We start from the raw sequence: 22,872 nt of genomic DNA, 5'->3' as shown, positions 1-22,872 counted from the left end.
TATCTGTCCATTAACAATTGTTGAATTATGTCCAGTTGACAAAGAATTCAGTCAGCAGCATCCCTGGAGGAAATAAACCTCTGGAGAGTCCATGGTCAGTTATAAGTCAGACATGGACACAGTCCAAGTGGCTACCCATCCACTCCTGGGCATTCTATACTTGGCCATCTAATTTGATGACAAACTCTATCTGTTCATTGATTCCAGTGCTCACAGAACCTCCGGTGTCTTTCAAAATGGGCTGGAAATCATTTGTATTGAATAATAACCAGAGAAGTGAAGTCAAGACAGAACACAGAAAGCATTTGTTTATACATGAAGGGACTTGGAAATGTGAAACAAATTAGCAAGCCATATAACTAAAATGGAAACGTTAGTGATTACCTAGTGTCACACACGTGCACTTGGGAGGCAGGCTAAGGGCTTAAGTGAGGGTAAAAAATGAGGGCAGGGATTGACGAAGTGCTCTAACCTTTCTTCTCTCCCTCCTCTGCATATCAACCGAACAGAAACCCGCATAAAACGTCACCGGTTCCTGCACTCCCTTCCTAGCCACGCCTCCTTCTGACCTCACTTCCGGCTTGAATTCTCATGGACTGCCTCTTCCTCTCCTGCCACTATAAAAGCCAAGCACCTTCCCTTCCTATCCATTCTCTATTTGGACGCTGACCCAGACAGTACTCTGGAGCTGTTTTGCTTGCAATTGTGTATATACAGGGTGGATCTCCAACTCTTTTTCTGCCTTCTGTCTTGTTTTACACTGGATATCAAATTGTGATAAGCTTGTTAGAGTGAGTGTTCTCATCTTGTTTATACAAAATCTTATTTTCTTCTTAGTTTTAGGTTAATTCTTCTTAAAAGACGGGTGTAGAGGTGACTGTTATGCTTAAGAGATTAATTTAACAACTTATAGTAACCCAATGGAGCAGGGGTGCCAGATTTAAGTCACGGAGGACAGCAATGGCTGCAGATTTTCTTCAGCCACTTTTGCAATTAGTACCTCTCATCAGATATTTAAAAAATAACATAATGTGTCATTGCAATCTGTGAGACTGATTCTAGAGATGCATAATTATATTTTAACAGTAAATACCACCAGATTAAGGGAAGAGGGAGAAGATGTGTTATGGGATCTCCTGCAGAAGATCTATGAACAGGAGAGAATGTCAGAGGACTGAAAAAGCAGTGTGATTGTAAGGAGAGGGGAGACACTCAGGATTGTGGAAACTATAGTGGGATAAAGTTGAAGACACACATAATGAAAATTGGAAAATGGTTATAGAGAGAAGGCTCAAGGATGAGACCACCATACTGGAGGAACAGTTTGTATTAATACCAGAGAGAGGAACAACTGATGGAGTCTTTGCATTGACACAGCTCATGGAGAAGCAAACAGAGAAAAACAGAAAACAGGTCTGCATATGGTGTTTATGGATTTGGAGGAAGTTTATGATAGAATACTACGTCAAGAGGTCTGGAGGTGCATGAGAGAGAAAGCAGAGCCAGGGAAATATGTGATGATTGTCCAGGATACGTATAAAGAGTTTGGGAACATGCACCGATAGTACATTGCTGCACCCACCACATGACGAGCCACCTGGATTGGGACCCGAGTGCAGCAGGTGACACCTCAGCACCACTCTGGAACAGTGTGAGGCTTTCTACGGTGGTTGGAGTGCCAATCCTGCCACCAACCCCCAAGTTTTCTCTGTAAATTGGAGGACCTGCTTGCAGAGCTGGATGCAGATTAACGTCATACCCAGGACCGAGCACTTCTAGGTTAAGGGCCTTGCTCAAAGGCCCAACGGAGTAGAGACACGAATAGAATAGAATGCCTTTTATTGTCATTGCAATGAGTAGAGTCACTCCTGGTGTTTTAGGAAACATATGAGGGAGCGAAAAGCAGTGCTGGGGTAACAGACAAGAACCATGCTCAATGAGGTCTGCACCAGGGATCTTCTTGAAGTCCTTACCTCTTTGATCTGGTGATGAATGTGTTGAGTTCTGGAATAAAAGAGCAATCCCCTTGGTGCAGGCTTTTTGCTGATGACACTCTGTTGTGTAGCACCAGAAAGGAGGAAGTGGAGAGAAAGGTAGGATAACACTTTAGTTTAGGCACTGCAAAAATGCATCTATTACTCATTTACTTATACATAACAAGACCATGACAAAGCCTTCTTTTGATCTTCACAACACTTGTAAAACATCAGTAGATAGGTTATTCATCTCTCTGCAGTGTAGCATACTAACTTGATGTTAATATGAAGTCTTATACTAAATGTGTGATATCAAGAGAAATGGGTCTCAGTTAAGCCACCTCAGACCATTCTAAAGTGAGGTTCTGTTAGTAGGTCACAATGCAGAGATGAATAAACACTTTACTGATACTTAGTAATGTTATGAAGATCAAAAGATATGCATGTTAAGATCTTGTTGCATAATAGTAAATGAGTAAAAGATACTTAAACTAAAGTGTTACCGAAGTTGAAGAATAAAAGGTAAAGGATTGAATATAAATAAGAAGAAAGCAGAATATTTGAGGTTTAATGATGATCAGGATTCAGAAGTTAGTCTGCAGGGAGAACTACTATAAAGAGATGGATGAATTTAAATATCTAGGATCAATAGCTGCCCATGATGAAAAATTAGATACAGAGATAACCCATAGTGTGCAATGTGGGTGGAACAGTTGGAAGACAATATCAGGAATAATTGTGTGATCAAAGAATTAAGACGAAAGTTAAAGGTGAGGTTTTTAAGATAGTAGTGGTAAGACCAGCAAGGATGGATGGAGCTAAGACATGGTGCGCAGTAAAGGGAACACAGAAGAAGATAGATGTGGCAGAAATGAGAATGTGGAGATGGATGTGTGTAGTTCCAATAAAGGACAGAATAAAAAAATGAGACAATCAGAGGTACAACGGAAGTGAAGGAGATATCTAAGAAAGTAGGAAAGTAGGTTGAATTGGTATAGATATGCAATGAGGAGAGACAATGAATATATGGAGTCACACACGTGCGCTTGGGAGGCAGCTAAAGGGCTTGAGTAAGGGCAATTCCGAATCAGACCAGGATGTGGCAGAGTGCACTGACTCTTTTTCTCCCTTTCCTGCAGACCATTCATGGGAGATTCCACCTGGCCCTCTCGACGTCACTTCTGGGTCCGAGCCTATGGAAGAAGACCTTGCTGGCTCCGGCCCCTGTGATGTCACGTCCAGGCTAGAGCCTATGGTTGAAGACCCTCATGAGCCCGACCCCTTTGACCTCACTTCCTGTCTTCCCCTTTAAAAGCCTCCAGCTTTTCCCTATTCCCTCAGTTCTGTTTTGGACTTGGTTTTGTGCACAACAGTGCTATCATTTAAAACTCAATTTGCAGCCAGGAAAACAAATATACGGGTGGCTGCCCCAAACCTTGTGATGGCTCTTTGTGGAGTTTGTGACAGTGGGCAAAACAGTAATGGAAAGAGAAGATCAGGGGAGGGGTTGGAGGCTGTCCAACGCCAGGGATACCAAAATGGAGGTGAATGGATAACATGAAAAAGAATCTGAAGAAAAAGGGTCTGACAGAATAAAAGGTGTAGGATTGAACTACATGGAGAAGGTTAATGAGGCACATTGACCCAATGAAATAGATCTGCTTCTTCTTTTGGCTGCTCCTGTTAGGGGTTACCACAGTGGATCATCTTTTTCCATTTCTTCCAGTCCTCGTCATCTTGCTCTGTTACCCCCATCACCTGCATGTCCTCTCTCACCACATCCATAAACCTTCTCTTAGGCCTTTCTCTTTTCCCCTTCCCTAGGCAACTCTATTCTTAGCATCCTTCTCCCAATATACCCAGCATCTCTCCTCTGCACATGTCCAAACCAACGCAATCTCGCCTCTCTGACTTTGTCTCCCAACTGTCCAACCCTCTAATGTCCTCATTTCTAATCCTATCCATCCTCGTCACACCCAGTGCAAATCTTAGCATCTTTAACTCTACCACCTCCAGTTCTGTCTCCTGTTTTTTGGTTAGTGCCACCGTCTCCAGCCAATATAACATAGCTGGTCTCACTACCGTCCTGTAGACCTTCCCTTTCACTTTTGCTGATACCTGTCTGTCACAAATTACTCCTGACACTCTTCTCCACCCACGTTTCCATCTTTATCCTTTATCACTCTAACCTGCTGCACATCTTTCCTGGCTCTGTCCCTCTGTCTAGCTCATCGGTCCTTTTCTCCCTCTTTAGTGTCCAACCTCTCATACAACTCATCATACACCTTTTCTTTAGCCTTTGCCACCTCCCTCTTCACTTTATGCCTTATCTCCTTGTACTCTTGTCTACTTTCTGCATCTCTCTGACTGTCCCACTTCTTCTTCACCAAACTCTTCCTTTGTATACTTTCCTGTACTTTCCCATTCCATCACCAAGTTTCCCTTTCCTCTTTCCTCTGTCCAGATGTCAAGCACCCTTCTTGCTGTCTCCCTTATTACTTCTGCTGTAGTTGCCCAGCTGTCTGGTAACTCTTCACTGTCACCCAGTGCCTGTCTTACCTCCTCCCTGAACTCAACCTTCCTTTTTCAACTTCCACCATTTGATCCTTGGCTCTGCCCTCACTCTCTTCCTCTTCTTGATCTCCAATGTCATCCTACATACCACCATCCTATGCTGCTTACTTTGCAGTCTTCAATCTCCTTCAGACTGATCCTTCTACATACTGTAGGATGTAATGTACCTGTGTTCATCTTCATCCACTCTTGTATGTCACCATGTGCTCCTCCCTCTTCTTAAAATACGTATTCACCACAGTCATGTCCATCCTTTTGGCAAAATACACTATCATTTGACCTTCATTCCTCTCCTTTACACCATACCTACCCATCACCTCCTTGTCTCCTCTGTTCCTACACCAATATGTCCATTTAAATTCGCTCCAATCACCACTTTCTGTCCCATGGGTATCACTGTTCATCACTTCATCCAACTCACTACAAAAATCTTCTTTCTCCTCCATCGCACACACACAACTTGCGGGGCATATGCACTAACAACATTCATCATCACATCTCCAATTTCCAGCTTCATAATCATCAGTCTGTCTGACACTCTTTTCATCTCTGAAACACTCTTGACATACTGTTCCTTCAGGATAACCCCTACCCCAATTCTCCTCCCATCCACAGCATGATAGGACAGTTTGAATCCAACTCCGGTCCACCTGGCCTTACTCCCCTTCCATTTAGTCTCTTGCATGCACAATATATCAACCTTCTTTGTTTCCATTACATCTGCTAACTCTCTCCCCATACCAGTCATACTGCCAACATTCAAAGTTCCTACCTTCAGTTCCACTTTCTTTACCTTCCTCCTCTCTTCCTGCCTCTGGACATGTCTCCCCCCTCTTCTTCTCCTTCTTCAGCCAACAGTAGCCCAATTTCTGCCAGCACCCTGTTGGTTAACAGTACTGGTGGCGGTTATTGTTAACCCGGGGCTTGACCGATCAGTTTTAGAAATCTGTTTTGTCGTCTGCTTACTGATCTGGCAAAACTTTACACCTGATACCCTTCCTGATGTAACCCTCCCCATTTATCCGGGCTTGGGACCGGCACGAAGAAACACTGGTTTGTGAATCTCCTGTGCCTGGGAAGAAGATAACTGTAGTTTAATGAATAGATGAAGATTTGCTAGAGCACAAGCATGAGAACCATTTTTCCAGGAAACTAAAGCACGGCCAGGGGTTGGAATAACCTGTTTTCTGCAAGCCTAATTATTTTTAATGCAAGCAGGTTCAGTTTAACTTAACACACAGGCAGTAAAATATTTTAGCTATTTTTAACAGGGGCTTAAAAGGCAGCAGAAAATGTATTCTAAAGGTTACCTTATAATACCAATAAGGTGGCTAAATATATTTTTTGAAAACTAACACTAATGTCCTAATTGGTGTAAATTGTTAGTAAGAGCTAATGGGAAATACAGTTAATGGAAGATGATGTAATGTCAGTAGATGTTCTTATTTGGTTGGTTAAATTCAAACAAAGAGATTCCACAAAGGGTTTAAAATAGCTTTGCTCAATCACTCACTGAAGCACTTGCTATTGATGGATTGAAAACACCCCTTAATTTCCATGCCTAGAAGAAGGCCTCTCACTCCTCTGAAGATCACATTAAATCAGTGAAGACCTTATTGAATGATCATGATTGTACTGCATGAGTGCCCTGCTGGGCCCTTTCCCAGCCGGGATACCACAATGGAAGGACGATATGGAAGGAACAACTGGGGTAACATCTCTTACAAAGGGATGACTTAATCAATAAGGGGGGGGGGGTGGTATATCCAGGGCAACTACTCCCCCAGTATTATAGATGCCAGTGCTCCACTGGCATGGACCCAGTAAGGACACCCATGGGGATTTTTGGGAGTTGTAGTCCTGCGGGACAACCCTGTCAGGTTCCTAGGGTGCCACTGAAGGGACTCCATGCATCAGAAGACTTCCATCTGACCTTAAAGTCCTTCCATTGGGCTATGTCCCAATGTAGCATAAAAGTGAGCCATCCAGCCTCTTCCAGGGAGTCAGAGTCAGGAGGCACAAGGCAAAGTTCACCTGGAGGAGGAAAAGGAGGCTTGTATATTGAAAGGCTGTGGATTGACCAGTAATAAGGTATTTTGTGAAAATAAAACTATTTTGCAGCTGGGACTGTTTAGCGTGGTGTGTCTGGGGTTTGGGGTCTCAGTGGCGCCCCTGTCTTTTATAACTATCCTACAGGCTTCCTTGGAGTGTTTGTTTATGGAAGTAAACACTGCCTGGCTATGTCTTTTTATGGCTTTGATTGGATTGCTGTTATGAAGTAGGTAAGGGATACAAATACAAATTAACTTATTTATTAATCTCAAAGGAATTCAATAAGAAAAATGGTCAATCAATCCACCTTAAATAAAGAGGAAGAGTCTGTGTGTGTCTTTGTATCTGTGTGTTCATCCAATTTCTATGTTTCTGTTATATACCATTTTGAATGGGATTTGTAATAGCAGTGCTAATGCTTGCGATGTACCATCTGTTGGAATGAGAAATGCAATTCATTTTATTACAACATGCATTACAAAACACCTTCCAATACATGGTGCACTGCAAACATTAATGCTGAAAACTGCCAGCCAGACAGAAATCAGCTTATTAGATTTCAAACTGTATTATACATTTATTCAATCATTATGTTTTTATACTTTTCCATTTGGGATGTGCAATACTCACTGTACATATTGTACAGTGTCAGTTTTTGGGTTATTGATTCTTTATGTGTTTTGTTCATCAGTTGTGGTGTGGACTCTTTGAAAAGCCTTCATGATGCTGTTTAATGTACACTGTGGAAGAAAAAGAAGCTCCAATATTTTAATTTAACAAAAGGAGGTATTTTTTAGCATGAATGCTTAGCCACAACTTTATGGATGTCAAGGATAGAGCTGCCAGGGAAGAGGAATAGAGGAAGGCCTAAGCAAAGGTTTATGGATGTGGTGAGAGAGGACATGCAGGTGATGGGTGTGACAGAACAAGATGCAGAGGACAGGAAGATATGGAAGAAGATGATCCACTGCGGCAATCCCTAACAGAAGTAGCCAAAAGAAGAAGAAGGTCTTCTTCATGGGGTCAATGTGCCTGATTAACCTTCTCCATGTAGTTCAATCCTGCACCTTCTATTCTGTCAGACCCTTTTCCTTCATATTCTTTTTCACGTGTGGCAACCCATAACGGGAGCAGCCGAAAGAAGAAGAAGAAGAAGACAGTTCATTGGCAGTGTGTAAAATGATCAGTGTTGCAGTTATGCTCTTTGCATGAAAAAATATTCCATTATAAATGTTCCATTGAAATTTCATATTTTCTTTGTGAATTGTGATGTTTACTTTAAAAGGGCAGCAAAAAAAGTATTTGGCATCCAGGGGTGCATTAACCCCCAAGTATGTGGAAGTTTAAGGGTTAAAGTAAAACAAGAAAACCCTGAATAGACACATATATCCACATAAATACAATATAAATTGAACATATATTCTTCCACAACACTTGTAAATAAAATCCCTCTTAGCCTAACTGTAGCTGCAAAAATATAAGATGTCATCAGGCACGGGTAAGACACGTGTCAAAAGAATTCACAGAGTCCAAGAGTTCATTTTAAAGGTTTTTAGTGAAAGTTAAAAGCGAATAATCCAAACAAGAATAAAAGAAAAAATAGTTACACACGTAGAATAAAAGGCAAAAAAGGGAAAAATGAATCTTCTATAAACTTAGCTTTTCTTGAAAGACTTTAGTATTTGTATACTTAAAGGTTCTTAATTTCTTCTTTCCTACTTAACCCTTTGCAGTCGTATTTAATTTTCAACGTCATGCTACATTAGTCGTAATTAATTATTGAAAAAACGCCAATAATTACAACAGTTATTTTTTTCAAGCACGTAGGAATAACACAGGCCACTTTTCTCGACCAGGCGACTGTGCAAATCGGTCAGAAACTTGCAGGGCCACCAGCGGTGGCCTGACGACCTATAGCACACTTTTTACTAAGGCCAGTTTTCTGGCCTAACGACCGCAAAGGGTTCTAATTTCTTCTTTCCTACTTAAAGGTTCTTAAGCCGGTTGGCACATAGGCAAGTGCCCAGGCACGATAACGTGCGTTCACAGTTAAAAACCGTATGCCTCTACACCTTATACAAGGCAAGGCTGACACTAACTGAAGAATAATGTTTACTCCAAGCTATTAGAAATGGCAAGAACATACCAAAACGATTCTATTCACGGGGGTTATAGGAACCTTCCATAGTTTATGCATTGTCATCTAATAAACATTCATGAATCTTATAGAACAAGGAAAATGGCTCTTACACTAACTTTTTTTCTCTCATTCATTCTGATCCCGATCTGCATGAAACTACAAGATGCCCAGTGTGTAGCCTGGTGCCCTCTTTTCCTCTGCACAGGTTGTCACAATGCATCTTGACAAATGCCGTATCAAACTCATATTGATAAAAATGCCTCGAGCCTCCAGACTGTTACCGTGGGTAAGGGAAGAGTTTTTGCCTGAAGAGAAGTTGAGTGATCTTTATGCTTCACCTCTGATCTCTGCTAAAGGAAAATCTTATTGACGGCGATGTTTTTTTTAGCTCCCACATCGACCCGTAGGCTCTCTCTTCTTTAACCTGGAAGTCCCTTTGATGGCTTTGGCTTGCTGAGATAACAGCTGACTTGATCCACCCCATTAATACATCAACTGTAAATGCATTTTAAATGAATCCTTACTGAGATCAAAGTGGCTTACTCTCACTTGGAGATGTTCTTTATACTTATCCATACAGTACATGGCAGCACCATTCTTCTCTTCCTCCTCTTAAAAGAGCTGGAGTGTGCAGTTTTCTCCTCCATTCTATATAAACTCCATCTTACCTTTTCACGCCTATAGACACATGTGTCACTTTATGAAGTCTTCTTTCATGCTGACCTCAGATTAGCCTTTGAGTTGTGCTTACTCAACATGGGCCAGTCAACTTGTTTTTACAAGTTAATGATAAAATGTATGGCAAAATTGATATTCATAACGGAATACTTAGCAACTACATTTTGTTAAAACTTTAAAATAACTTTAAAATGAGCACATTAAATCACTCAGCGTGGTTCAGTTCTGAGAAGAAAGGTCTTGCTAAGTGCTATATTTATCACAGCATTATACCCTTGATTTGCATCCAACAATCTACTTGTAGCAAACTAATGCGGCTTCTGCAATATGTTTCACAGTGCCAGCTGTTAGAGTGGCTTGGCTGCCCGGTGGTCAACAAAGCTGCCTCCTACCTTCAGAGATCTTGGATCAAGTCCAGGTCCACTTTGTCTGCATTCCATGCATTTGCGTGACTTTCCTCTTGACACTCAAGGTTCCCCCCACATCCCAAAACTGTGCAGATTAGGTTGTGAAATGTGGATGAGCATTTTTATGCTTAAATTTCTTCTCTGCCATTCTGTTGATGGAGGCATGCCAAAGGAGAGGTGACCTGATCTGAAATTATAATACAGTGGAACCTCAGTTTGCGAGTAACTTGGATTATGAGTGTTTTGCAAGACGAGCTAAAATTTTTAATAAATTTTGACTTGATAAACGAGCGATGTCTTGCAATACGAGTAGTATGTATACTGTATGCTTTGTCTGCTGAGCGTCACAACTGAGCTGATGGTTCTTCTCTCACTCGCTGCAGGATTGTGGGCAATCGTCTCCTATTCTCTGTCTGTCACTCATATAGTCAACATCAGTATGAGCGTATACTGTGTACTACAGCATTAGCATTGTGACTGTGTGTGCGCGTGTATGTGTGTGTGTGTGTGCACGCGCGCGCTCATGTGTGTGTGTGTGTGTGCTCACGCCCGCGTGTGTGCTGTGACGTGTGAGTCCCCGTCTTGCACCCTAAAACACGAAGCTGAGTCTCAGTACTTTAGCAACACCAGCTTTATTCAGCTTGAAACAGCAACAGCGCGGTTATTTATTGTAGCAGGATCTGCCGCTCTCCTATACACAGACACAGCAGTCAGGCAGGGCCCTGCGCGTTTATAATGTTCCTTGTTCCTTGTATCACCCATCGACAGCAGGCACTTATAGCATGTCCGCAATCTTTTTGGATTCGCTTTTACGGCGAACTGCTACAGCGCTGGGAGACTGCAATTGCTTTGGGACGCTCTTCCGCGTGTCGTCCCATTGGGTGCAATCCCACAAGAGTTTAGATACTCACTCACACCAGCCATTATTCATTTCAAAGGTAAAGTGCAGGTTAATTTGTTTTATGTATTTTTACTTTATATTTTGTATTAATCATTTTTATATGAATAGTTTTGGGTTGTGGAACAAATCATCTGAGTTTCCATTATTTCTTATGGGGAAATTCACTTTGATATACGAGTGCTTTGGACTGCAGAACGAATTATGCTCGCAAACCGAGGTGCCACTGTATTAAGGAATTCGTAAACCTGGTTAACGTGTAACAAGTGGTCCTTATTCGATTTGGTTAAGGTTTAACAACTGATTGTTTTTCTGTTTGACAAAAGGTCCAGTCATTTAAATGGCGTTGTCACAATAACGAGTCATAGACATTGTAAAGGTTTGGGGCAGCCACCCGTATATTGTTTTCTAGCTGCAAGAGTTGATTTAAATTTGAACAGAGATGTTCATAGAGCCAAGTCCAAAACAAAACTGGTTTGTATTGAGGCAAGATGGCAGTTTTAAAGGGCAGTACAGGAAATGACGTCATCACTCCCGGAACCAAAAGTGTCGACTTCGGGACCAGAAGTGATGTCATCAGTGGCCCCGGGACCAGAAGTGACATCTTCGGGGATAGGAAGTGATGTCACCAGTGTCACCGGAACCATGTGGGATTTCCCGTAGATGATCTGCAAGGGACTGGGAGAGACAGTCAGCATACTCTGCCGCCCCCTGGTCTGGCGTAGAATTACTATCGTTTAGGCCCAATTGCATGTGTTTTAATTCATCAGTCGCCTTCACTTCTTTTGCATTTTTCTTAATGCTTTTTTCTAAAATCTTTCAAATTAACTTTTTCCAACATCAAGAAACATACATTACCCTGCAATGATAAAATGATAACAGGATTGAGATAAGTGGTCCGTGGCACTGTGTGAATTTTAAATAAATAATTGCTGGCCAAAAAGTGTAGGCTGCAATTAGGTGCAGAAGTGTGCAACTCCATTTCGCTCTACAGTTATTTGAGATGCCTGCTGACCATGCCGCACACAGATGCAAAGGCGGGCAGATCAGTCAGGTGTCTCAACGGTGCCACGGAGGAGGCAGGTCATCTCACCCAAGCCCAATTAGAGAGGTGGTATAAGAGGAGCCTGCATGGCAGAGAGGGAAAGAGAGAAAAAGACAAAAAAGAGAGAACAGAAACAGAGCCATGAGAACAGCATTGGCTGGAGATGCAGTACGAGCCAGACAGCGAGTGTGAGAGAGGCTATGTGGTTGTTGGCCACACGAAGGAGCGAAGGATTGGCGCTATACGGTGGATCATCCCCACTAAATTTATTGTCGAGGACTGGGTGTGATTGAGGCAGAGGTCTCTCCAGAGATCTGAGGCAATCCAGGGGAGCAAGAATGATGACGAGAGGACAACCGACCCCAAGCAGTCCGGCCAATAGCACTCGAGGCAGCTGAGATGGTGGTTGGGTTGGTGAGGACCACAGCTGCTGGTGTCTCCGCCGGCTGAGAAAGCAAAGGGTGAGCAAGGGAGACGAAGTGAGAGTTGTGCTCTGCTTGTCAGGCGAAACATTCACCCCAATGACTGTGTTGTTGGTTTATACTCTCATTTGATTTTAAACTCATGGAGTATCACAGTTTTAAGGGATTATTTATTTATTGGAGATTTTTGCACTGCACATTGGACACTTCGATTTGGATGGTTTTAATAAAAGGACTTTATCACATTTTCACCTACCCCTTGCTATGTACGTGTCCTCATTTGCCCAGCTCATCTCGGCTATGGTATCGACGGTGGCAGGTTCAAGAGGCTCCCAAACAGGAGTGGTAGCATGGAGAAACCCACACCATCACAAGGGTTTAAGAAATTTTTGCAAATGTATTAAAAATAAAAAAAAAATGAAATATCCCATTGACATAAGTATTCTGACCCTTTTCTCTGCCTCATCTCATTGTATCTCATTCTATTGCTCATCACTGAGATGTGTGCACACCCTGTATGGAGTTCTCCTGTGGTCAATTCAATTGATTGCGCATGATTTGAAGGGTACACACCTGTCTGTAGAAGATCCCACAGTTTAGCAAAAACCAAGCCATGAGGTCAAAGGAACTGCCTGTAGAACCCAGAGACAGGATTGTGTTGAGGTGCAGATCTGGGGAAGGCTACTAAAAAATCTGGCAGCATGTAAAGTATCCAAATGCCCAGCGTCCTCTGAACTTCTTAAATGGAAGAAGTGCTTGTGGAGTCTGCATAAAGCTGGCTAGCCATCCCAAGTGAGCAATCATGGGCCTTGGTGAGAGTTGTGACGAAGAACTCAATAATCACTCTGACTGAGCCCCAGAAAACCTGCATAGAGATGAGAAAAACTATCAGAAAGAAAACCATTACTACAACACTCTGGGCAGAAACCTCTTCTTAGTAAAAAAAAAAAAAAGACATGAATGCCTGCTTGAAGTTTGCAGAAAAGCACTGTAGAAGATCAGCCCGGACACAGACAGACACGGACTCAGAATGTCCAAAATAACATGTTTTATTGTTACAAGTGTCCCGCACACAACACAGTGCTCCAATGAACACAATACTCTGTCTTTTCTTCTGCCACCTCCACTCCTCACTCGCAACCTCGTCCTCCTCCACCTGACTCTGGCTTGTGAATGGAGTGAGGTGGCCTCCTTCACAGTGCACCCGGAAGTGCTCCAGGTGTCTCTTGATTAAACGGGTGTGGTGGAAGTGCTGCATGCCCAGACTCTGGAGCTGTCCAGGTGTTCCCTGGTGATGGCCAAGAACCCCCAACAGGTTGAGCTTCTGAGCTCCAAATCCGTGGCCCCGTTGTAAACCCAGGGGGCTGCCCTCTTGTGTCCCAGGGGATGTACTCCTGGTAGTAAGCCGATTCCCCCAGTCTTCTCTTATAAAGGGCGTCTAGTCCGGGCAGGATCCCCGGCCATCCATCACAGCACTTAAAGGACTCTCAGACTATTAAGGAACAAGATTCTCTAATCTGATTAAAGCAAGATTATCATCATGTTGTAGCAGTGCTACCGTGGGAAGAACTCCATTTCCCAGCAGCCCAAGTGCGATTACCCGCATAGGATGACTGAAACAGAAGTAGGGGCTGCTAGGTACGAAAGATGCCAGAGGGAAAGTTGAAAATTGGTATCGTCTGAAAAGTTTATTGTGCCCTGGATCGTTTCCCGTTAGGATGAATGGACTATCTTGTGTCTGCCTATCGTGTGTATAGTGGTGGATTCATTGTCATGCGTCTTCAAAAGGAACGCTCCTGCAAATCTCACCCCTCGCCACTCAGGACGACCAGTAGGACTATTTCATTCATTTTCTATGGAAGCTGTTCTCAGGATTGTCATCTTCACACTAAACCATTTCATCCCCTTTTGCTGTATTGGACTGTATAAGTACATTGAGTTTTTATTGTTGTGGTTCATTGTCATGTTACAACTGTATCGCCGCAGGGCAAAGGGGAGGTTTGTCTGATTGTTGTTGTTTTGTATTGGGCTTTTATTTAATAAATTATAAACTTATTCGTCGGTTTTATGTCTCTGCTTGTAAGTGTCTGTGGGTTGGACCAAGGCTTTGTGCGTCCCTGGAATCTCCACCAAAAAAATAAAAAAAATCACTGTCTTATTAACGGTGTGAATCTTAGCAGCCCGGGACCACTACAATGTCTGGAGGAAACCACTTGCTACTCATCGCCTATGCAATACCATTCCAAAGGTGGTGGTATGTTGTGGGAAAAGGAAAAGGAAAAAAAACAAAAAAAAAAAAAACGGAAAAGGGTGGAGTGCCCTCTCAGGGTTGGTAGCGAGATCCTGCCCCAAGTGGAGGAGTTCAAGTATCTCGGGGTCTTGTTCACGAGTGAGGGAAGAATGGAGCGTGAGATCGACAGGCGGATCAGTGCGGCATCCGCAGTAATGCGGGCGTTGCATCGGTCTGTCGTGGTGAAAAAGGAGCTGAGCCGCAAGGCGAAGCTCTCAATTTACCAGTCGATCTATGTTCCTACCCTCACCTATGGTCATGAGCTATGGGTAGTGACCGAAAGAACGAGATCGCGAATACAAGCGGCTGAAATGAGTTTCCTCCGCAGGGTGTCTGGGCTTTCCCTTAAAGATAGGGTGAGAAGCTCAGTCATCCGGGAGGGGCTCAGAGTAGAGCCACTGCTCCTCCGCATCGAGAGGAGTCAGATGAGGTGGCTCGGGCATCTGATCAGGATGCCTCCTGGACGCCTCCCTGGTGAGGTGTTCCAGGCACGTCCAACCGGGAGGAGGCCCCGGGGAAGACCCAGGACACGCTGGAGGGACTATGTCTCTCGACTGGCCTGGGAACGCCTTGGGATTCTCCCGGAAGAGCTAGAAGAAGTGGCCGGGGAGAGGGAAGTCTGGGCATCTCTGCTCAAGCTGCTGCCCCCGCGACCCGACCTCGGATAAGCGGGAGACAATGGATGGATGGATGTTGTGGGATCGGGGACTGGGAGAATAGATAGAGTCAAAGAAAAACTGAAAAGAGTGAAGTTCAGAGATGTTCTTAATGAAAACCTGCTCCAGAGTTCTCTGGACCTCAGACTGAGCCAAAAGTTCATCATTCAACAGGTCAATGACAATAAGAACAAAGAAAAGACAACACAGGACAAACCTAGGGAACATTCTGTGAATGTTCTTGAGTGGCTCAGTCAGAGTGTGGACTTTAACCTAACACAACGTGTGTGGAAAGACCTGAAGATGACACTTTACAGATGCTGTCCTTCCAATCTAATGGCGCTTGAGAGGATCTGCCAGGAAGAATGGGATAAAATTCCCAAGTCTAGCTGTGCAAAGCTTGTAGAGACTCACTTAAGAAGACCAGAAGCTGTAATTTCTTCCAAAGGGGCTTCTACAAAGTACTGGACTAAGGGTCTGAATACTCCATGCATTAGAAATTTCAGTTTTTGATTTTAAATAAATTTTCAAACGTTTTTGAAAACACATCATTATAAGTTATTGACTATAAACCGATGGACAAATATCCATAAATATCAATTTTAAATGAAATCTGAAAGAGAAAAAGTGTCTGGAAAGTGAAGGGGCCCGAACCCACTGTATGCTGTGTATTTCCAGTTATATCAGAACCTTTTCTACCAGTGCTACTAAACTACTAGAATGATCCTTCTGTAACATTCTTAAAACCAGCTTATCCAGTCTGAGGGTCATAAATGGCTGAAGATCAGCAGCATCAGGTATAGGGCATGGTGGCCACAACCATAGTCAAATTTACACAGGGCTAATTTAGCATCACCGATGCTAGTCTTATACAATTCTAGTCTATTCATGTGTCTAGTTTAAAATGTTACAGTGCTTTTATGAATACATTTAATGTTTATGATTCAAGCAGTACTAATCAAAGTTAACATTGGAAACATTAGTTTTTCACAAATATTACAAGGATGAGTGTATCATTTATGAAATTGCCAAAATGGTGAAAAAAAATATGTATAATTGTTTCACTGTCTGATAGTAAAGCTAATAATTAATTTCCAGTGAATTACTGCATATGGTAGTTTCAGAAACAAAATATAAGCACACAAAACAGAGTTTTGTTCCAAAATAAAAGTGTGATTCTGTACCATCAGGAAGCAGCCTCATATTATGCCCTTGGTCCAACAATAAAGCAGGCGAGCACATTTTTTTGGCTAGGAGAGCTATATAGGTTATCAGCTCCCCCAGGACATCTTTGTCTGCTCAAGAATGTGGTTTGTAAGAAAGGCAGTTTTTAGAAGTGAGATTTAGTTTCCCTCAGGACTCCATACTGGGCTCTTGTTTTCTCTTCTTTTCAGTTACCATGATTTCTTTAACTTTAAGGTGCAGTAAACTTTATAGATCTTTATTTTAATATACCTTTAAAGAAATGTGTCGGCCTATGAAGTCAATGTTGCACGGACGGACACATACTTTGCATTGGTATGAGCCTCCTGAACTGGACTTCAGTGACCAGTGCAATATAAAAATGGGTAAAGTTGAATTGAATTGAAAAGGAAATAATAAACATTTTTTAAATCTTGTTGAAATGTTTTCTTTTTCAAAGCCAACTAACATCTAGCACTCTGTTTGAGATGCACAGTTCTTAAGTTTTGCATATGGTAATGAAAATACCTGCTAACCTTAACCAAGTATGTAACTTGTGGTAATCATATATGTACATATTCATGTAGTGCTACAATAACTTAAAAAAACTGTGTAATAACAAAAATTTTTAAAAAAGATTGAAGTATTAACATTAGAATTCCTGAAGCCTACAAATAAACTCGTAAACCCAGGCCACCTTAAATCCCTTCGCACCTCTCCATCAGTGTGTTTTGTCTTGTAAATGTGTCGGTCAGCACAAGCAGCAAGCAGCCTGCTATCCCATCCCTCCCACCGCCACAGAAAGGGCAAAAAGTTCTCCCAGCTCAAGCCTTGTTTATCTGGGAGTGAGGTAGTGCCTAGAGTTGTATAGGCTAAATAATATATCGTTAGTTGGACTACATGTGTTGCATGCGTGTTCCATGTCTACAAAGATCTATGTAAGTGTAGGATGACAGGAAATGCAAGAAATGTTGATCACATACCTAAAAGACAAACTTTTTTCATGTTTTAGTACTAATGACAAAATTATATATCTTGCCACAACATTACTGAGACACATTTTCACATCACAGATAATTTTCACATTAATGGAATGGAATGGAAATGCTTTTTTATTTGCATAAGCAAATTCATTCTCCGAAGGCGCCTTTATACCAATGTGCGTGTTGTTGACTGCTCCGATTACATTTAGAAAACCGGATGTTGCTGCGAAGTATGCTTTGATATTTGCACATTCAACCACAGTGTAAGGAAATCTTATATATCTTAATGAGAAGTGGATAATACAGCTGGCATGGCGTGACTCAGTAATGACTGAGAAATACCCAATTGGTCAGCTAGTTCCTGCTAAGAAGGTCCTGTGGCTAAAAACCTGAGGTTGGAAAGAACTTGCAAAGGAACAGGTAGAGCACAATTCCTCAGAGTCTGCCTTTGTAAAGTTCCTCACAGCTCCAATAGTATAGCTCTTGGAAATCTAAATCAACTTAAAAGCCAGTCATCATCATGGGAAAAGAAATCAGTATGAGCTCTAATAAATACACATTCTCTTCTAATTTTTCCATTTGTGATGTCTTCTAACAATGCTAAAGCAGCCATGATAGTTGGAATAGTTTGGACATTCCATGCACCATTATATTGTGTCACACACGAGCAATTAGGGGGCAGCCAATGGGCTCGACAGAGCATGGAAAACTGCAGGAAGGAACTACCAGACATCACATTAACACCTTTCTCTCTTTCTCCCCAGGAAAAATGAAGACACAAAGTCCAAGAAAACATAAATGAATGACTTACCAACAATGCACTTTCACATAAGCCTACAGTCCCTCTGTGATGACTTAATTTCCAGTTCCTCATTGATATCCTCACTTCCGGCTTCCTATGCTGATGCCACCTTCATCCCACCTCGCCTCTGTCACCCTCATTTCCCCTACGACTGTACTTCTTCCGGTTCCACTCCATAAAATATCCCTCTGTCAACTGTTTATTGTCTGACGTGTACTTTTGTATGCATACGACCGGTACCTCAGCGCTAATTCTTTGCCTGAACAGTACACACTATATGGGGACGGTTTCCCCAATCCTTAATCAGTTTCTCTGTGTCTTTTATACTTGACAATTGTTACAGATTGATTACAATATACAATTAATTTCAATGTATTTGATAAAGCTTGCGTCATAGATGTGAATATAAAAAAAGAAAGGGAAACCAAAGAGAAACGGCAGCACTGCTTTGATGCTGGATGCCACCCATTTACAAAACTGAACAGAAATGTGCATACGCTTGGTCTGCGGCTGCCCTGAAAATGTGTGTGGCATTACGCTAAGTTTAGCTTTCATACATCTCGATGTGAGTGTGAAAACGGCCGTACCCAACATTTTTAGGCATACATGCCACTTATACATGAGTTCCCTGTACACTTATTCATGCTTATCACACCCCTTTAAACAACTTGCACATGCGTGCTCATCTATTCCCAAGATGGCACTGGTTTCCATTCACGAGCACCTTCTGACTCCGACAAATGTGCTTTTTAATCCTCAGCCAACACGCTTCAGTGAAGTTGCAAACAAAGTTTTTAAAACTTTGCCATATTTCCCTTATTGGCACTTTTAAATTAACAACAGCAGGTGAGCGACTCTATAAGAAACGGACAGGCGGCAGCTATTAAAACTGAAGGTACATAACTGATGCTGTCATTTCAAAATGCAGCATGGCATGTGGTGCTGGCGAAGAACACTATGTGCTAGAACAACGGAGAGTTGTTCCAATGTGCACCGCAAAGCAGTATGGGTAGGTAAGTGCCATTGTTTATTTTTTTCCCTGATGGTTAATGGAGACTGACGGATAATCGAGTGACGGATAATGGAGGTTTTACTGTACTAACATCGACTTAACTGTAATTTACCCCTGACTACGGTACCACAACGCTGTTTATAAATTACTATAAGATGACATCGTGCATTGTAGTACTGACTATCACAGGCATCTTTTTATACACAATATGGCCGTGGTTATAAGAAACGCACAAGATGGCGGCATCCACAAAGCAGCATGGATATGTAGGTGCTGGTGTTTATTTTTTTATCTGACGGTTAATGGAGACTGACAGTTAATTGAGCAATGGATAATCGAGGTTTTACTGTACTAACATCAACATAACTTTAATTTGCCCCTGACTACGGTACCTCGGTGCTGTTTTAAATAACTATAAGATGACATTGCACATTGTAGTACTGACCATCACAGGCAACTTTTTTTACACAATATGGCCAAGGCCATAAGAAACGCACAAGATGGTGGTGCCCACGAATAACAAATCAAAACAGCATACAAACTGAGTGTAATAAGAATATAAGTTTAATGTCACTGTGCTCTGTACAAAAAATTATTTTAGAAATCCACTCACATGTACAGCCCAGGCCAAAGTTAGCACACAGGGGCTCTCAGCATTTAGAACTGCTAGGCAAGCATTTGAAGAGAGAAGGTACAACTACGAAAATAGGCATTGTACTATTTCTGTATGTTAGAGATGAAATGGAATCCTCTCCTTCCCTTGTTTGGAACCTAAGTAAGGGCCTGCACGTGGAGAAGACAGTATAAAAAGACTTGGACAGCAGCCAAACACTTTGAAGCCGACGGACGGATGGGTGACATTGTCATCCGTCCTGAAAAGCCTTCCAGCACAGCAACGGAAAATGGTAGACTGTATACATCAAGATCCCACCTTGATAAAAGTATCGTCTTGCTATGGCTTCCTCCGTCTGTAATGGCATGTAAATCGTCAGTAAAGAAAGCTAAGTTATTTTCTCTTATGTGATTTCTTACCGCCATATCACTATGGGACAGGTATCGCTTTTTAATATCATATCTATATAGTTTCCTGTTACTTAAAACACTGCAATTACAAAACAACTTATTCCAACTAGGGAGCTATCGCCCTCTATAGGAAACACTGAGTCATTAAAATAACAATAAAACATAATAGCAACCCAAAAACTGAGCCAACACAATTAAAAATAAATGGAAATGTATTCCTGAGGGCTCAGAACCTCAATTCACAACAGTTACAGCATTAACAGCCTGCATTTAATGAAGAGTACTATACAAAATATACATTGATTTAAAGTTAATCACATTCAGGACACGGTTGGAATTCATTCTGGCTGTCCTGCAACCCCGAATTGGACAAAATGGCTTTGAGAATCCTGTGTTGTTGTCATTAACTTAAACTCGGAAAGTGAAATTTTCATCAGCAAGATAACAGACTGGAATTTTTTAGTAATAAATTTAGAAATATATGTTGTTGACTCCTGTGATGGATTAGCATCCTGTCTAGGGTTTGCCTCTTGGGGTACCACAAGCGTGAAGCTGATTGTATAAATTTGCAGTTGTATGTTTGCATGTATGCAGTGTAATTTGTTTTAAGTTCAACATCAGTTCAAGCTTATTAATTTATGCCATTTTTGAATACCGGAATTTATCTTTGTGTTGAAAACACATCCATCTGTAGTATCTCCACACAAAATCAGTGTTAATGATGTATAATTATCTACTTCTACATCCTATGTCTGCTATCCAAAAAATCAAATATCCACCTGCATATATTTTGACTGAAGCCAGGATTATGAATCCTAAACATGCAATTTATTTAAATTGATAGGGTATTGAACAGATTTTGAGAATCAACCTTGTGCAAGTATATGATTCATTTAAATGAAAAAAAAAATATTATGGCAAGGGAGTGACGCAACATCTTTTACTGCACGACCAGATTTCCACACAAACTGTAACAGATCTTTAAAATCTGGGATAATTGACTTTAACTGCATTATTACTCAGCACCCCAGGCTTTTGAAAATGACTGACTTAAATCATTGAGATTGCACTGGTTTACTGTGTGTTTAATGTATGTAAATGCTGTTTGCTTTAGTGGTTTATTGCTAATATATTTGAGTTGTAAAGTTGCTTCCTGTCAGTTGTGAGACTTGCCCGAACACCACCAGTTGAAGACCACATCTTTATCAAAACCATGCTTATTTTTCCATTCTTTTCCACACTCAACAGTCCTGCACAACACACTGTGCCTCTAGCCCCAGTCACCTTTCTCCTGGGCCTTTCTCTCACTGTCCCTTGGCCTCCTTTTCATCTCTCTCCAGGAGCTTCGTCCTGCTCCTGCTCCCGACTCCAGCTCCCTGATGGGAGGGAGGCGGCCCCTTTTATCTTTACCCGGATGAGCTCCAGGTGCTCTGCCTGACGTCACTTCCTGGTGTGGCGGAAGCACTCCGGGTGTCCCTAGAAGGATCAATGTCCAAGGGTGTGGCAGAAGTAAATATGTCCCGGGCTCCATGAGGTTCGGGACGCCCCCTGGCGGTGGATACTGGCCCCACCGGGCTTGAGCCTCCCTGCTCCCCGTCGGTGGGCCTCTTCTAATCCAGGGAGGTTGCCCCCTCATGGCCCAGAGGACGAATACACCACACCCTGATCCCTCCAGGCGTCACGGCTGGGTCTGACCCCCAGCCTCGTACGATAATGTGCTCAGTGAAGTGCACTATACAAAAACAAATTACATTGAATTGATTGACGTAAGGGTGACAGCAACTTCTCACAGGGCTTATGCTTTTTGTGTACTTGCCCAGTGTCCACTGGGTGGTCTTTAAGCCACAGAACCTCCTCGGGTTTATTTTCTTTAGCACCTCGCCTGTATGTCCACCCTAAACTGACCATAGTATCGGACTTGTTGTGTTCATCATTAGAGACTTAAAAAAACGTGTTTAGAAATTTAGTCCATGTGTAAGGACTCAGTCATTTCAGTTACTTGCTGGTTTATTTGCATTATATAAGTTTTTAAAAGAGTGAAAGAGAAGGTCTACAGGACAGTAGTGAGACCAGTTATGTTATATACAGTTTACAATACAATACAGTTTATTTTTGCATAGCCCAAAATCACACAGGAAGTGCCACAATGGGCTTTAACAGGCCCTGCCTCTTGATAGCCCCCCAGCCTTGACTCTCTAAGAAGACAAGGAAAAACTCCCAAAAAACCCTTGTAGGGAAAAAATGGAAGAAACCTTGGGAAAGGCAGTTCAAAAAGAGACCCCTTTCCAGGTAGGTTGGGCGTGCAGTGGGTGTCAAAAGAAGGGGGTCAATACAATACAATACACAGAACAGAACAAATCCTCAATAAAAAATAAAAAATAAAAATTTTTTAGAAGTACGGAGCAGAATTTAACAGTAGATGATATCACATAATAAGATTTGGATAATGTTAGACTCCTGGAGACCTCATCCATCAAGCTGCCTCCCCCATTTGGCCATTCCATGGCTGAAACAGTGTTGGGCCAGCCAATCCGATGAAAGGACCCCTCTTTCTCATGATTCCTGCTATCCTCCATCAGGGATGACTTTACCTTAAGCAGGCAAAACAACTTGGCAGGTGGGCCATGGCACCAAGTGCCACATTTGACTACCGAGAAGAGAAACAGAATAGGTGAGGGTTAGTATCCAATTATAACTGTCATGTTACTTATGTTTTAGTGCTAATGACTAAC

The sequence above is a fragment of the Erpetoichthys calabaricus genome, chromosome 5 (genome assembly GCF_900747795.2).
Source record: "Erpetoichthys calabaricus chromosome 5, fErpCal1.3, whole genome shotgun sequence".
Taxonomy (NCBI): Eukaryota; Metazoa; Chordata; class Cladistia; order Polypteriformes; family Polypteridae; genus Erpetoichthys; species Erpetoichthys calabaricus.
The sequence above is the reverse complement of the archived record's forward strand: the minus strand, read 5'-3'. Positions refer to the sequence as shown.